The sequence below is a fragment of the Phasianus colchicus genome, chromosome 15 (assembly GCF_987193195.1).
Source record: "Phasianus colchicus chromosome 15, bPhaCol1.hap1.1, whole genome shotgun sequence".
Classification (NCBI taxonomy): Eukaryota; Metazoa; Chordata; class Aves; order Galliformes; family Phasianidae; genus Phasianus; species Phasianus colchicus.
In genome coordinates, this window is record NC_143450.1 from 6,488,834 (window position 1) to 6,506,301 (window position 17,468).

General features: G+C 36.2%; 1 long non-coding RNA gene across 2 annotated transcripts in view; it reads right to left on the minus strand.

Annotated features, from left to right (window-relative positions):
• The window catches only part of LOC149915885 (uncharacterized), a 130,573-nt gene that overhangs the window by 82,676 nt on the left and 30,429 nt on the right, over positions 1-17,468 (minus strand). The window lies entirely within an intron of this gene.

Sequence of the window (17,468 nt, forward strand, 5' to 3'; positions counted from 1 at the left end):
GTAAGTGTATGAATTCATCAATTCTTTGGTTTTTTCCAATTCTTTTTTGTATCCTGTCAGATTGAAATATTGATGTAATTATGACATTAAAAATAATACAGACCAGAATACCAATATTATTCTATACTAATGCATATAAATCTAGTTGCATCTGAAAACGTTTCACATATAGCATCTACCATAATCAATTTTTTTTTTGCTAAACCACTAAATACAAGGGATGACTTACAAGCTTATTTATTTAGTTATCATAGCTTGTGGACAGTGAAAAGGAATGAAGCTGAGCTTATTCATGAGATCATAGTAAATAAAATGGTTCTAACTAAACATAACATCTATTATTTTCTTTAGGTAAGATAGCGAAGCCCGGCATTTCAGTGAGTTGTGCAGTATAAACACCAGCAAACAGCAGCAGATTTTTTTTTTTAAACAAAACAGTTTCACTTCTCCATACAGTGCATTCATGTGTTCTGAAACCAAACATAAATGTATTGAAAAAGCATAATTATGTAATTTCAAAAAACAAAATGGAATTAGACATTCATAAATCAGTTGAAATACTTATCCTGAATGTTAATATATTCATGAATACATACGTAAACAGTCAGATATCATGAACTATTTATAAAATAATAATCAAGGTGATATTTCTCTAGTAAAGTATTATATTACCATGAAATGCAATCTGATTAATTTATTTACTTAATAACCTCTTTTGGAATTAGCTGCTTCAATTACAGTCATTAAAATCCAAAACAACAGGTAAATAAAAGATTAAACGACATATATGAGTCCTAAAACCTCACTAAGAGCAAACTCAAGCTCACAGTCCAGCCCAGCTTTCTGCTGAGCTTCCAGAACTCCTCTATCTACTGTAAACTGTAGTATTTATACCTTAAAGATATGCTCACCCTTTTCACAGACTGTTTAGAGTCACAGCTCTTTGGAGAGATGGAAAACATAGGCTATTTTGGAAGTCAAACACAGATATAGAAAAACTTCACAATATACTGCTTTGTTCACTAATTTACACATAGCAAACATTAGTTTCAAACGATTTTTAAGCAGAATTTACATGAAACTGAAAAAAAAAATCAATCTTAAAAGGGCTCACGACCTTAAAAGGGCCGCTTAGTATCTATGGTGACTGCGGTATGCTGACCAACCCTGTTTTAGGCAACTATGAAACATCTAACAATCTAAAGGATTTCATAGACCACTTGAGAGTTACATCTTCACATATTATGCATTCAAACTCTTTCCCAGAAAAAAACAGATATCAGAAAATACTACTGCAAATAGTACAGCTACGGCAATGCCAATTATCTGTACAACTGGTTGGGGCAGAATAATCTGTAATGGTGATGAAAAACATAGAAAAGGATATTTTCTGAATTAGAGAAAAAACACAGGATTTGAATTTGCTCCAGGATACTTCTTAGTACAAACTCTCCAGAGGTTACATCACAATCCCATATCAGAAAGGCAAAAAAATTCCAAAAGTCACTCTCAAAGCTTGTCAAGTACATTGGGATTTTGTGCCTTTCTAACAGAGGGCCTCAGAGTTACAGACAAGTGTTCTGAAAATCCTTAGAGAAACATATTTCAAAATACTTTTGAAAAAGAGATATGTTACTGAAAGCATTAGACACTTTGTAAATCTATGTTTTGCACTGCATTTTGCAACTATACTGTTGATAATACATGCTATACCATGAAAATCAAAGACACAGAAAAAATAACAATGCTTATCATTAACATAGTTTTCTCAGTCCATGTCTGAATATGGCTAAACCAGAATGGACAAACTTGTTTTCAAGTTTCTAAGTTTCAAATAAAAGCTTTTTAAAATAAAAATTTTCTTTTTATTTTTTTTTTCTTTTGGACCAGCTAAAATATGGAGTATTGAGCAGCATATATGGATTCCGCACCTGAAGGACTTTTCTACCAAAATTACTTTTGTCAAAATTACTCTATGTCACAAGTACAGGCTATATATATTTCTCACAATGTTAAGGTTAGGCACTACTTGTTATATCCCTAATGCGTGTTGTACCTTTTTCTCTCCAGTACTGTTTAAAAATTGGTTAACAACTTGATGATATCAAGTGCATCCTCAGCAAGTTTGCAAACGACACCAAGCTGAGTTTAGGGCTGCATTAAAGAAGGTGGTCAGCAGGGAGAGGAAGGTGATGGTCCCCCTCTACTCAGTTCTTGTGAGGCCTCATCTGCAGTACTGCATCCAGGCCTGGGGCCCCCAGTGCAGAAAGGACATGGAGCTCTTCCAGAGGAGGACCACTAAGATGATCAGAGAATTGGAGCACCTCTCCTACGAGAAAAGGTTGAGGGAACTAGGCTTGTTTAGCTTGGAAAAATCTCCGGGGAGACCTCACTGTGGTCTTCCAGTCCTTGAAGGGAGCATATAAACAGGAGAGGGTATGAGTATTAACAAGGGTAGACAGTGATAAGACAAGGGGGAATGGTTTTAAACTGAGACAGAAGAGGTTTAGGTTAAATATTCAGAGGAAGTGGTGAGGGTGGTGATGAACTGGAACAGGCTGGTTGCTCAAGGAGGTTGTGGATGCCCCATCCCTGGAGGCATTCAAGGCCAGGCTGGATGTGGCTCTGGACAGCCTGGGCTGATGGTTGGCAACCTGCACATAGCAGATCAATGTCAATGATCATTGTGGTATTCTTCAATCTAGGCCTTTCTATGATGCTATGAAAAATGACTTAGCCGATGCGATAACTAGTTTCATGATCTTAATTTAATCAAATACATAAGAAAATACTCATGAGTTTGGCAATGAGCATTGAGCCATGTCAGGAAAACAGTGAACATGGAAGATGAATTATTTATTGGTGAGAAATAGCAACAAAAATTAATTGTAACAAAACGCAGAAAGGAATGATCTAAGTATGGACAATTAGAAAAAACATCTCAGCTTGAGATCGTGCCTGTGTTTAAGGAATACTCAATACATTTTTCCACTTAAAGCTTGCTGAATCAGGGGTCAATTCACAATAATTAGTAACTGGTCTTCTCATCAGTCAAGTCCATTAATAAAAAGACTACCGTAGCTGACTAGTAAGTATATTAACAGTGATGTGCTTTATTGGAAGACTTGGATCACAAGAAAGAGTTTTAGAAAATAAACCAAGAAAAAAATGGTTGCAGTCCACATAAAGAACAGAGAAGGAAATACTACAGGCCACCTGGCAAAACATGTTACTTCTCTTTAAACAATTAGCCACTCTGGACTGAAATTCCATGGGAATGGTATTCCACTAATGTTTAGCCTTTAATACATAGCTACCAATTTCTATTAAAATAATTGTTACAAGCATGTCACTCAGTAAAGAGATATTTATATGAACACATTTTTAAGTTTATTTAAATTTAAAGTAGGTATTCGTGAGGCTTGACTCCAAGGTTGGGAAAAGATTTAGCTGATGTCTCAGATATTCTTGGAGAGAACTTATTTCCAACAATAGATCTGTAGACTGCGCTGATTATTAACTGAATTAAGACCCTCCAAGTTAAACATACAGCTCAGTAAGAAATCAAGGGAAGCCCAAGCAATAGCCTTTGGCTTAAAAGAATTCTACAATTCAAAAATAGTTAAGACTATGTCTGCAGATTTTAAAGCACCCCAACACTGCTTAAAGAAAACATTTTTCAAGTTCATTCACATCAGCTAAGATAGCGAATGTTCTAAGTGTAACATTCCTACTGTTAAGAACTACTAATATCACTTGTAATGAAATTTAACAGATGATAGACTCCAGCAAAATTTGTTTAGAGTGTTGTCCTAGATTTAATAGTACATTCTTACAAGAACCATTTTTAGAAAGGCAGAAATATGACAGGACAACAGTGCAATTGAGTGTGCCTAATTCATTCCAATTCACAGAGTAATGCATTTCTATTCAAACAGTGATGCATTCTACTTTCCAATATGAGAATCCAATCTTGTGATGTTTAGTAGAGTTGAAACAAAATCACAGCAGCAGAAAACTGACATTGTCTATTTTGCTAAATAGAGAAGTGTTTCAAAAATGACTTTTCTCTGTTCTTAAACAGTGTTGGGCTTTATTTATCAGAACATATTATGACAATACATACAAACTATTCACAAGAAATGTCAATATTCAAGTGTTAGTTGTGTTTGACAACCCCGGCTTAGTTTGTGATACAATTCTGTGGACTTGTCACTGAGATTTGTTGACTTATTGTTCAATTTGATCTTGTGAGATTTTAACGTATTTGTTGTCATTTGTACATATTCATCAATATTCATATTTGAAAAAATGGCTCAACTTCAACTGTAAGAAGCTCAAAGAGAAGTCCAATTTAGATTACAGTCTGACATGCTGAAGTTTTCAGTATAAGTTGCCTGCACTTCTTTAGGAGTAACAGAAACATGAAGTACAACTACCACATTCTTGGAACTTGACTCAGCCTGATCTCTGAAGTGCTTTTCAAGTCCTATAAAAATGATTTTATGAGAAATACTCAAGAAATATTTCTGATGTGCTATGCAAGAGTATATCTCAACCTTATTTGACACATCAAGTTAAGCCAGTAAAACCACTTCTGAACAACTTCTGGAGTGTGTTGATTCTGAACTTTCAGGTGCTTTTGCATATTCTGTCTTATCAGCTGTTTGCCACGTAGAAAGTAATCATGTATAGAGTCATAGAACGGCCTGGGTTGAAAAGGACCACAATGATCATCTAGTTTCAACCCCCTGCTACGTGCAGGGTCGCCAACCAACAGCCCAGGCTGTCCAGAGCCACATCCAGCCTGGCCTTGAATGCCTCCAGCGATGGGGCATCCACAAACTCCTTTGGCAACCTGTTCCAGTGTGTCACTACCCTCTGTGTGAAAAACTTCCTCTGAATATTTAACCTAAACCTCTTCCGTCTCAGTTTAAAACTATTCCCCCTTGTCCTATCACTATCCACCCTTGTTAACAGCCATAGTTTCTAACAGCTATAGTTACTAATAGCCACACTTGACAACTTTACCTACCTACGGGTCTAAATAATCTTTCTGTTGACCCATTGCATCCGGAGTTCAGTATAATATAGTTTCCAACTGCCTTTAAAATGACCTTTAAAATCATCTGAGTCATTTTCTACCTTTCCCTTTTTGCATACCAAATAGAACGCTATCTTTTTAATATGCCAACTACTTTATTAACAAGCACAAGTGTCATTTTACTACATGGGTAAAACAGAATAATACTACTTAGAGCACAAATACACATTTTACAGTCTTGTAACATTCACCAAAACATTTATCAGTGAATTCTGGAAGTCTGTAAATTCCTGCACTGACCTGGAGAGAGTGCATACTTAAGACCATGAAAGACAGCATCATTTTGATGGACAAGATCTACAGAAAAACAGAGATGGATCACATGTTCATTGAGGAATCATCTCATTTCCATGAAAACCAAGATATCTGCGTAAGTGGACTCAACTGACAATTAACACCTCGTATTTCTGTATACACCTACTGTAAAAGCAGACTTGCTATATTGTAATGCAAAAGACTAACAGAACTACTCTTTCTTTTCAAACAGTCTTTTGAAATGTACACATTTTTATGGCAATGGTAGATTAAATGATGACTAAAGAAAAACAATTCTAAACAAACATTTTGCCTTGTTTCTTATGTACTATAGCCTCAGCTACAAGCTCTAAGCCAATTCCTCCGTAACATGATTAATATTTGTCATTTAACTACACTATCATAATTTGCTCATTAGATGAATGTGCATTCAAACCAATTTCATGCTAAAGCATACCAGCTCAGCCCCAATATCATACCATTTACATAGCAGTCTACCCAGAATATCTTGCAATTAGAAGACTCAGCTTGCTTGATCTTAAACTATCCTATCTTAGGTCACAGAAGTGACTGAAACACTGAAATTCACCTTGAATATTACTACATTACTAGCCTTTTTTATGACCTGACATTTTAACAGTACAATCTAAATGCTATCAGTAAGTATTAGTGAAAGTGTATCCTTGATCCGCACTTATTTTAGTTCACTAAAGGTCCCATTTGTTTTTATTGAGGTTAATGGATCTGTGAATACAGATCCATTAACCTCAGAATTTTTAAATGTTAAATCAGCAGCTTTAAATGAATGTTAACATGAGGCAGCAATTACTGATACCGTAATACCAACTGAAGGGCAAAGTTTGGAGCATGGACTCCTGAGAATATGTTAAGCAACCCAAACTCCTTTATTAGCAACGTTAAAAAAACGAAAAGAAAAAAAGAAAAAAGAAGCTGAATATTCTCTACAACCACAAGCAGTAAAAACGCATTTTCTTGAATGAAAAAATAGAAGCATGCAGCTTTTAACCAAAGGCTTATGTATCTGTTAATTCACCTGTTACTTCTGCTTTCACTGATAATCACAATGTAAAAAATACATTTTCAAAGTGATCATTTAAACACTCACCTTGTAAGTATTATTAATTTGAAAATTAACATTTAATAACCAGCTCTTATGAAATAAAGTTTGTTGTTCCCAAAAGGGTGGTTACATAGCATTTGAATAGCCTGACATTCAGAATCAGTTCATCGTAGACCAGTTATTTCATACCTACAGCAATTGTAGGGAAGAACTGCTCTCTAGGAAGACTACAGGAGCATTATCATTAGCGAGAACAGTGTTGTGCAGCAAAGCCAGCTCTAAGACAGACACTTGAATAGGAACATCTTACCACAGATTCCCCCTTCCCTAGCAACAGGAGAGAAAGGAGCTGCAAAAAATTACATGGAGAGTATTTTAAATTTAATGACAAGATATACTTTAAAAGAGTACACCTACATATTTGTAGAGATTTTTTTTTTTTTCCTGCTTTCAGACTGTGTTGATTTGATAATAAACTCAGACAGACTAATGGCTTTTCCTAGAGATATACACTGAGTCAACAGTTTTTATCAGATTAGATTTAAACTGCGTAGGTTACTGAATTGTAGTTATTATAATTACTATTGTCCACAGACCAGTAGAACTATTTTTCAGCTAAGCAGTCATATTTCTGAAGTATTTTCAGTCCTGTCAGAAGAGGAAAAGCACATTTGCAGACACTCTATGAGTTGAACATGACTATTATGTCTGGGTAGTGCATATAATGCCGGCACCTCGAGGACCGCAGAACTTTGTAATTTACTGCCAATAGATTGGATGCATATTCAGAATTATTTTAACTGCATGCCCCTGGTTTAAAAAACACTGGTTCAATCCATGCTGCCACACCACAGAAAAAAAGGAAACATAACAAACCGTGATGTTTACTCATCCTAATTTTATTGGACCTTTGTTTCTCAATCTGCTGCCAAAAGGTCTGGCAGAGTTCCGGCTCTTTTAACGTCTTGCCTGCCTAAAATTTTAATGACATTAAGACTATGTAAATATTAGTATCAATGTTTATATTTCTAATAACTTCTCACTTCAGATGATAATATTGACACAGCTTAAGAAATTTTTCTGAAATCTAATTCTTAAATGAAACAACCTAAATTTCAAGATTAACTCAACAAATAAAATGAAAAACACACAATTCTCAAGTTCTCTCAGACCTTGCTGGCTATCAGATGTTAAGCTTCTAACTTACACAATAACTAAGGCCTCTAAAATTGTAAATAACAGAGCAGACTTAATAACATACATCCATAGAAACAGAAAAATAGTCAAAACCAAGCGTTTAACAGTTTAAATTACCTTTACAATCTGCAAATGGATCCATACACTAAAAAGAAAAGTTCATCGTTAGGAAACAGCAGCTCTACATTCTTGCATTAAATCACCATTACCTCCAACCTGACACCTACTCTCATCTATCAGCCCACAGAACCAACAACTGAAGTTGAATTACCCTTCATTTACTACAGATGAGAAAAGCAGTATTTAAGAATGTTCAAATGACAACATTTCCAACTGGGACCTTGCAATAGAAAAACATATGTTCTTCAAGGTTTGTGCTGGAAACCTCTGTCATATATTTAGCAAGCGTTCTTGACAATTTTATATCATTTCACGTGCAAGAAAATCAGACCAGTGTTATTTTGCATTACATCATCAGTCCAAGATTTGTTCCTGAAAGTTACCCTTTCAAAGTTGTCTATTAGTCTGCAATTTCCTGCAGTGAAAACTTTTGATTTCATTATCATATAAAGCGTAAGCTATGGGCAAGCCTGATAAAAACAGCACACAAACCACTTCAGAGCATTACACAATCCTGTGTAGTAGGTCACTCTAGGAAAAGTAAATAAATTGATCGCTTTTGCAAGCTTCCTGTTCCATGACATCCATTCAGGAAGTTAAACAACCGTATGAACACTAAAGAAAGATACCTGTTAGTTTGGAACATATGCTTAGATGCCAATATTGGCTGCCTCAGAACAAAACCAAGTAATGAAAAAAAAAAAAAACATTCAACAAACCTCCTGTCCATCTTAGTCTTATAGAGCTCAGGCACAGCAACAGTGCTCCAGAAGCAAGAGTGGAAGACATTTCCTGTTTTTCAAGATTTTCCATTAGCTGGCCATTGAGAGGAACCTTTCAAATTTTTTTTTTTTTTACTATTTATGAAACTATGTCTGCATGCCAATCCAATATTTCTACACCAGAGAAAAACATCCATTTAAGACATGCTTCCCTCCTACAGGAAGAAAAAACACCACCACAACCAGTGTTTGCTTACTGAAAATCTACTGCGTGGATATTACAGCATTCTCCCATAGAAGCACAAATCTGCAAAGCTTATGTACACTTCCTATAGATTTACCAGCCTCTCCCAAGCCTCAGCAAAACCCCTGTAATTTTATATTAAAAGCCGCAATAATTTATGATTACAACTAAGGTTGAAATCATTTAATTTTATTAAACCCTTGTTAAATCAAGGCAGTATTTACAGGATAGGACCACTTTCCTAACATCTGTCAAAATCTACAACACAACATGCAAGATTTAATTAGCAACTTGACTAAATGCAGGTGGTTTGATGACACTTGTCTTCATCTCTTCCCTCAAGGTACATATTGCACTGTCACATTATTCTTTAGCACTAATCCTTCACCCCAAAAGAACACTTGTTTGCTTAAGATAACAAGATGAGTGCCACAAAACAAATATGAAGATAGTAGATAAAAAACTTCAGAGATATTTTGTCTTACATTAAGCATAAAAGGTACATTTCATCATGTCTTACCTGGGAACTTCAGACCCATATGCACATTTTATTATACAGCTTGTTAACAAGGAATGACAATTTGAAGTCCTACTGTGGGACTTGTCTGTAAGATTATATCCTCAACAGAAATTTCACTTGCAAAAATACTGATCAGCTACAGTCCTCAGAAAGCAGAGAAAAACCCACCAAGTAATTTCAGATTATGCTTTATTTCAGTAACTCTTTCCAAAATAAATATTGAAACTTAGCACTCACTTCCATACAGATTAGTGATGAATACTGTTATAAAATCAGGGCTGATCTGAAATCTTTCACATATGGTCTTTGCTTATTTGGTATAAGCTGAAACTTGAATTATTCTCAGCTGAAACCAGTTATAATGAAAACACACAAATGCATATACTGGATTTGTCTATATATTAAAACTACACAGGATACTAAACTCAATGTATTTTATATCAAAGCAGTGCCTGCTTCACAGAATGGAGAAAACAATTAAAAGGAAAAAATAGTTTGTATGTACTAAGTTATTTCAATCCCACTTGCATCTCTTCCCCATCCCCAGAGCAAACAGGAACACTTCTACAATAACAAACAAATCAAGTAAATGAAACCTAATACAAAACCACTTGCTGTTCACCATCATCTGTAATTGAAGCTAAACTGGAATGGGAATATGTTCCTTCACAACTCCCCTATTTCCCTTCACCCCAATCAGTGCTGAAGTTCTGTGACTGGTGTACTTCACACTGATAAGTCAAAATCCTAATTACATAAAGAAGATGCTATAAAATAGGCCCAGCAGCCACCTAATGCTTCAATGTATCTTGGAGCACTATCATCTTACACAAAGAAAAAAGGGAAAGATTCTCCAAAGATACCTTTCACAACATTCAACACCAATATTACAAACCATTAAGCACAAGCCAAAACAGAGTAAAACAGTTTGCTATTCAGTATCCACTGTACTTTAGATGATCAGTTATAGAGTAAGGGAGGAACTGCTTCACAGCACACCTCTGCAAACCTCCCTTTTTATTCACAAAAGGGATCATATAATACACTGTCCCAAATATAATAGCTTCAGACACCCAACGCACCATTCTTATTTACTCTGTTTTAAGTAGAGCACATATCTGTGAAAGCTAATGTACTCATTCTGCATAGTGATCTTTACAGTAGCTTTCAGGGCATATTTATGCCTGTTGAAATGTACTGTGCACCTGCTGCATAGACAGAGACCTTGAGAAATACAGTTAATGGCAAGCAGGAGAGGATGGAGTAGAATTGTCATAGCAATAGGAAAGAAGACAGGAAAGGGGGAGTGGGCACTGCACTGTCTATGTAACTCCTCAAACCATATACTTTTTCAGAAAACAGCTGTTAACTTGGGAAAGGGGCTTCTTAACTGGGCTCATCTTTGGAAACATTGTTTTCCCACAAAAGAAAACAGTATGAAGATGCATAAGCCTTACAACTTCAGGCAGATAAATTCTCAGTCCTGTGAAGAGTTTTCCAGAGGCTACATGAGCTTGTGAACTGTGATGTGCATTGAGAAAAATACAGCAAAGTAATTACTAAAGTCATACTTCCAAACGTTAAATAAAAAATAGAACCTGCGAAATGACAAAACGAAGAGCAACTTTACAATAAAATTCTAACATTACCTATTTTTCCAGTTAGTGTGAATTTCTATTATTAATATCATCACTTAAAGCAAAAAGATTAGCAAAAAGTGACATTAAGTTCACGTGCAGTTAAGGAAATTTCTCACACGAACTGCCTGGTTACAAAAAGTTGCTCCGAATCCTTTCCGTAACCAACTCAACATTTCTTTTTCAGATGGGCCTTCAAGGGAAGAACATCTCCACTGCTAAAGCTTGTAGGCAATCAACACTAACACTGTACCTCTTCACTATGGATGTACTCCTAATGCAACACGCCACAGTTTCAGATACGTTTGGAGATCTGGAAACGAAAGTGTATTAGCCTAGACAGAACAGAAAAAAAAAAAGAAAAAGTTGATTCCCTTAGGGAAAGTAGAAGATAGAGACAAAGGCCCATAGTAAGAAATCTTTGTTCCTACTGTTCTTTAAGCCTGTGTATAAAGCATCTAATCTTCTCAGTTGATGACATACATCTAATAGAACAGTTCAATAACAGCGCTCTGTAATATATTTGGTAGATGTGGTGCTTCATTCCAATTTAATAAGTAACTGATACAAAGGATGTCGTCTAGTTGCTTTCTCTGCTGGTGTTCACAGGTATTGATAGGATGTCTGTCTGTGCTGCTCAACATTTGGCACCTAGGATAAGTTCAATTAACCATCCTTTCACCTGTCTTTCCACATAAAACATAGTTTGACTTTCTTGTGGCTAATTGCTAAGCTCAAGTACTTTGCAATTCTGAACTCTGGTCATTCACTAGGGAGTATTAAGTATGGACACTGCTTCAAAGAACTGGCAAAGACAACATGAATAACATCTCACATCAACTCACATCCTCTCCCTCTGGAAGTTTTTGTCCATGCACGTTAGAACAAGGAGTCACATACATTAGATGCACATCTGTAATCAGCAAGGTTAGCATGTCATATTTAATCTGGTGAAAGCATATTGATACTGTACCTCTGAACATTAATTAGATTTTAGAAACGTCCATGTTTTATTTAAGAAAAAAGCCAACTCGTACTCATAAACCAATTAACATGTTGTCTCAGCCCTAAGTGGTTAATGTGGTTGGGAGCATAAAAGCAGATACTTCTTTTAGAAGAAATAATAAGTAGATAGCAGACAAAAAATTAATAAATTACCTTAATCTGTCTTTGTTTACAAATACACACTCCCTGCAGATAGTTTTGAACAGAAAGGGCTTTAGTTGCACTCATTCATGCATACGCAACATACACAAAGTGATTATCAGCCAATACTTCAATTAGCAGTTCCTTCTTGGACAATTCCCTGCATTGTTGCTGCAGAGAGCAGATTATCCTCTGAACAACTCCATTTATATTGCTTTCTGTATAATTTTGATCACAGCTCCAAAACATGGCTCAAAACTGATTCTTCAATCATTTTAGAACTAAGTCTTCAAATTTCCCCTTATCCCATGTCCCACTTATCAAGGAAGGAGCAGGAGGTTTTCTAGTTTGAAATTCAGTTTTGCTATCTTACATTGCAGTCACAGATCCACTGTCTCCATGCATCTCTTTCCTTGTACAAGTAAACTGTGGTGTAATAGATGAGGGCAAGCTTTGTGTCTCATATGAAACACTCTCCTCCCCCCCTTGAAAAGGCATACTGAAATAATTCCACTTAATTTCTATCAAAAAATCTAGAATTCAGTGCAATAGGAAGTCTCTCATGGCTGTGCTTGGCTAGCATCAAAAGGTAATACTTAATAGCTTTTGGGTTTTTTTTTGTTAACAGCAACTTCTGTTGTTAACAAATGTATGGTTTTCAAATTAAAATATGCCAGAAGTCACAAAATTTACAGCTGGGGACTGCTAAATAGCAGTCTAGAGTGAAAAGAACCAAATTTTTCTTCATAGATAGTGCTCAGATTTGAACCCAGCCTTCTGTAACACCGGTATTAGAAAGAGTGGAGCGCTTCCTCAAGTGACAGTACAGATCACTCTGTGTGTAAAATCATTCTTATTTATCAATTCTCTGACTAGAGCAGAACTGAAAGATCGTTGCCTGAAAAGAAAAAAAGGTTTGCATGCAGCAAGACTATCCGGACACTCACTGGTTCTGCTCAAGGGCTTGTAGAAAACGAAAACAAGAAATGGTTTGCAATGTAAAAGAAATTCCCAGTTGAGGCCCACTTACTTGTTTTCCAATTTCCATTTACTCTTTGAACTTCAAAGTAACACTGATAAAACTGAAATTGATATAAAGTTGGCTCGACAAAATTACAGTAGCTATTAACAGCACACTTGCAACTTGACTGTTTCCCAGTGGCTTACATTTTAACAGTGTCATATAAATTAAGTTATACATGTTTAATCATTTGTTTTGTTTCAGAACAAGGCTATATTCGTTTCATCGATTATCTACACAGATGTTCGGAAGATTAATTTGTTCTAAGCCCTTTTGGGGAGATGCATTTGAGGTTATGTTTTGTGCTTCAAGCAACTACAGGACTGCCTAAAATCAAAGCAATTGAGACATTTTTAATTTTAGGTAAACAATATCAGAAAAAACTGGCAAAGCAGGCTAACAATCCCCAAGCACCACTGCATAGTTCGGCCACCCTAGGAGATGGAAGAATACTGAATCTCCAAAATCACCACCTCCCGTTTCAAATCCCCAGTACATTCTCTGTCTGAGGTAACATAACAACAAAAAAAGTATAAACAAATCATAGTTCAAAGAAATAACTTACTTATTTATGTATAAATAACCAAATTCCACTAACTAATTAGAATCCTTCTGGTTACCTAACACTAAAAAGAAAAAATGCAAAAAAGAATGAAAAATACAAAACACCCCATAGCCTCAGAATGATGCATGATAAAACATACACCGAAAATGATCAAACTATTAGCTGTCATGGTTTTGACTGGGATAGAGTTCATTTTCTTTGCAGAGGCTCATATGTTACTGTAGATTTTTCTGTTCAAAATGCTGTTGGTAGAACACTAATGTTTCCGCTGTTGCTGAGCAGTGCTCTCACAGAGCCAAGGACATCTCTGCTCCTCATGCTGCCCTGCTAGCAATGTGCTGGGGGGTGCGCTAGGAGGGGATACAACCAGGACAGCTGACCCAGACTGACCAAAGGGATATTCCATTTTTTCCATTTTGTCATTGTAAGCGTGAAAACAGCAATAAGAGTTGAGAGAAAAGAGGACGAAGGGTATGTCATTAGGCGTGCTGCTGTTCATCTCCTCAATAAATCCGTACAGAAGCTGAGCCCCGCTCTCCTGCCTCTGACAGGAAGAAGTGAATGAATTCCTTGCTTGGTTTTCCTTGTACACAAGGCTTTTGCTTTATGCTGTAAGCTGTCTTTATCTCAACCCATGTGTTCTCCTAACTTTTCCCTTTCCCATTTTCTCCCTCATCTCACCAGGGGAGAGTGAGCAAGCAGCTGTGTGGTGCTGAGTTGCCTGCAGGGGTTAAACCACAACACTGTCTCTGCTTTATTACTACACCTAAGAATATTTCAGTCACCATCCACAATCTGAGGAGACAACTTCGCTGCAGAATCCAGCTATGGTGCAGAACTATGTTAGTTTGATCGTGATTGGTAAAAATATGTTATGAGATTAATTAGGTAATTTTCAGAATTCACAGCTGTTCTGACAACAGATTCAGCAGCTCTGAACTAAGGATGGGTACCTTCCACGGACTTACTACAAAAGCTTTTATAGAAACGTTTCTCTTTCACATCTATCATGAAAACTAATAAAAGGCAACGTTTGAACTAAGCTACTATTCAAGAAGTATGCCCAAAAGGTAGTTCTTACATGCTTTTCTTTACCTAATACACTGAATTTAATAACAACTTGAGAATGCTTATGATATCCATTCACTTTAACAGTACTGCCTTTTAGCTTTACTGCTAATTATTACAGCCAGTATATTTTTCAAGTGACCCAATTCAGAGCTCTGTAAAACAGAACTACAAAATGGGTCTCTGTATAGGAGCTTATTAACAAAATATCTGAACTGTAGTAATGAAATATGAGAATCCGTTCCTCACAGTATCAGCTACACATAAGCTGCAACACGCTGGGTCATAGCCTGTTCAGTGATCCTACTAAGCAGTCAGTAGAGCTGTGGTACAGAGGTCTTCTAACCAGTAGCTTGCAGTTGCTTATTCAAATCATATTTCTTGAAGTAAAAAAAAAAAATAATATTGTAAAGCAAAGGATCAAAAAATGATCTGCTGTTTCTGTTCAAAAAGCCATGACTTGCTGAAGGCATGATGTGCTCAGCTGCACAGAAAGGCAGAGCTTCTTTCCTGGAGCAGCAGCAGGTTTCCAAGCAGGCAGTACCCAAATCCTTCTCCCACCGTCCCTTCTTTCCATGGTTACCTTCCTGGAGATCGAGTCAGGTATGCCAGGCTGCAGCTGTTACTGAAGGGGACTGTTTTCTTCTCAGCCTTTCTACCTTAGCATGAAGGAGTGCCTGAAACTGTTTATGAAGGAGCACATTATCTTCATTCACTAATCATACTAGTGCAGGTAATGCTTAAATGGGGATAAAAATGCTCAAGGAGATGGTCTAATGAAGAGAAAGAGCGGAGAGACGCTATGCAGATTACATAAAAAAAAAAACAAAGGGTTAAAGCATGACAATAAAAACAAGATCTAAGCTCTTTTTTTTCTTTGCTACTGACAGCATTTTACCATGCAACAAACAGCAAAACTGCAAATTCTGTACTGTTCAAAAACCTTCAGTTTTGCTTATTTGAATATTCTTAAATAAAAGCCTCAAACTTGCTGAAATAAGTTACTTGAAATATTTTTCAAGTAAATTTGCTTCAACCTTCAATCAGAACTGTTTATTTCAAGCCAAGGTAGTTATTGTTTTCTCATCTCCTTCTGTTGGGGCAATAAAATCATTTCTCTAATCAATAAAAGCATTAAAAAACATAACAACGAGCCCTCACTACATGATGCCTTCATAAATTTTCATCTAAACGCATATCTAAATACAACTTCAAATATGAAATCTTTTATTTTTCATTAATTCAAATTGGCATAAGGCTAAAGACAAAAACAGTGTTCACAGAAGAAAAACACAATGAAAAACGTACTGTGGTCAGAAGAGAGCCCATATAAATAAATTAATGAAGTTGAACACAAGATGGATATAGATGTAATGAGGAAAGCTGAATTGACTAATGGTCAAACAAAACTGAAACACGCTATAAGCAGTAGTGAAAAGTCCTTACCTTGGGAGAACTTAAAAGCTATTTATTAATTTATTTTACAAAGCTCTCTTTCTCGTCAGAACCTCTGCAAGCTCTCAGCTTTAATCAGCATTTTACATAATCTCCTTACTTAAAGCTATACAAGCTTCTCCTAGCAAATTCTAAAAGCTGTTTTCAGATCTTGTACAGACAGCACCCTCTCTCCCACTCCAATCCTGATTTACAAAATTTCTTCTAAGAGGAATGATCCAAATTTCTTGGCCAAATCCTGCCGAATCCTGTGTATATTTAAGAAGTTACACATACTGCATGTAAGGGACAACACGAGCTTGCTTTTACAGTAAGTAGGAATAACTGTTCAACACAATAAATAGCTTCAACACAAGAAGAAGAAATTAAAAAGCGGAAAAAAGATAAAGAAGTGATATGTTTCTTCAGATAAGCCTAGCTTCTAAAGCAAAGGATTCACACATGGTTTAAATATTTGCTAATACCAACAGGAAACAAAAATAAAAATGAAAGTTACCCAGTTCTACTGAATTCTTCTCTGGAATGAGAAGATAATAGTCATAGAACATCACTCAAATGAACATGAAAAAAACCTGTAGAGAATCAAATTTGTAACAGTTGTAACAGGACTGAAGTATTAGCTGCCACTCTTCTCATTACTGTAAATATTTAAATTTCAAAAGATTTGCCACATTACATTTCCGATAAGACTTTATTTGCAATTACATCACCATGAGAGATCTAACATTCTGAACGTAGTTTTCAATTCTTAGCCTTAGCACTAGTACTACAGAAACAAGTATACGCTGCAGTACTTCTTACTATTTTCTCCACATCTTTTGTTTCTTTGAAGAGAATAAAAAGCACACAATTACATATTACATACCTGATCAAGTACTTCTCAATGATGTCTTTCAGTATGTATAAATACACATCATCTACCCAACCCTATGCTAGGAAAATAACAAGAACAGAAGGGAGCAGGGTAGAATGCAGTGTGCAAGTGAAGTCCTGTTTGTGCTCAGACAAAACTGCCTGGTACGCTCTGTATATTGCCCTGCATACAGACCTGCAGTACTCGGTCCTTCTTCTGAGCAGCCCTGTCTGCTTCTCTTCCTTTCTTCTCCAGTGCCTTTTTCAAACACCCCGCCTTGCACATACTTGTTCAGTTTTGAGCTCTCCTCAACCCTTCAAAGTACCTTTCACCAACTGTTTTACGCAAAATCTTTTACCTTTATAGAGCTGAGCTGTTTCCACTGAAGAGCTCAGGCCATCAGCTGACCACATTCAAGTGCCTTCCAATGCCCCTCAGTGATCTGAGTGCTCTTGAACATGTAACAGCAACCAAAGCATA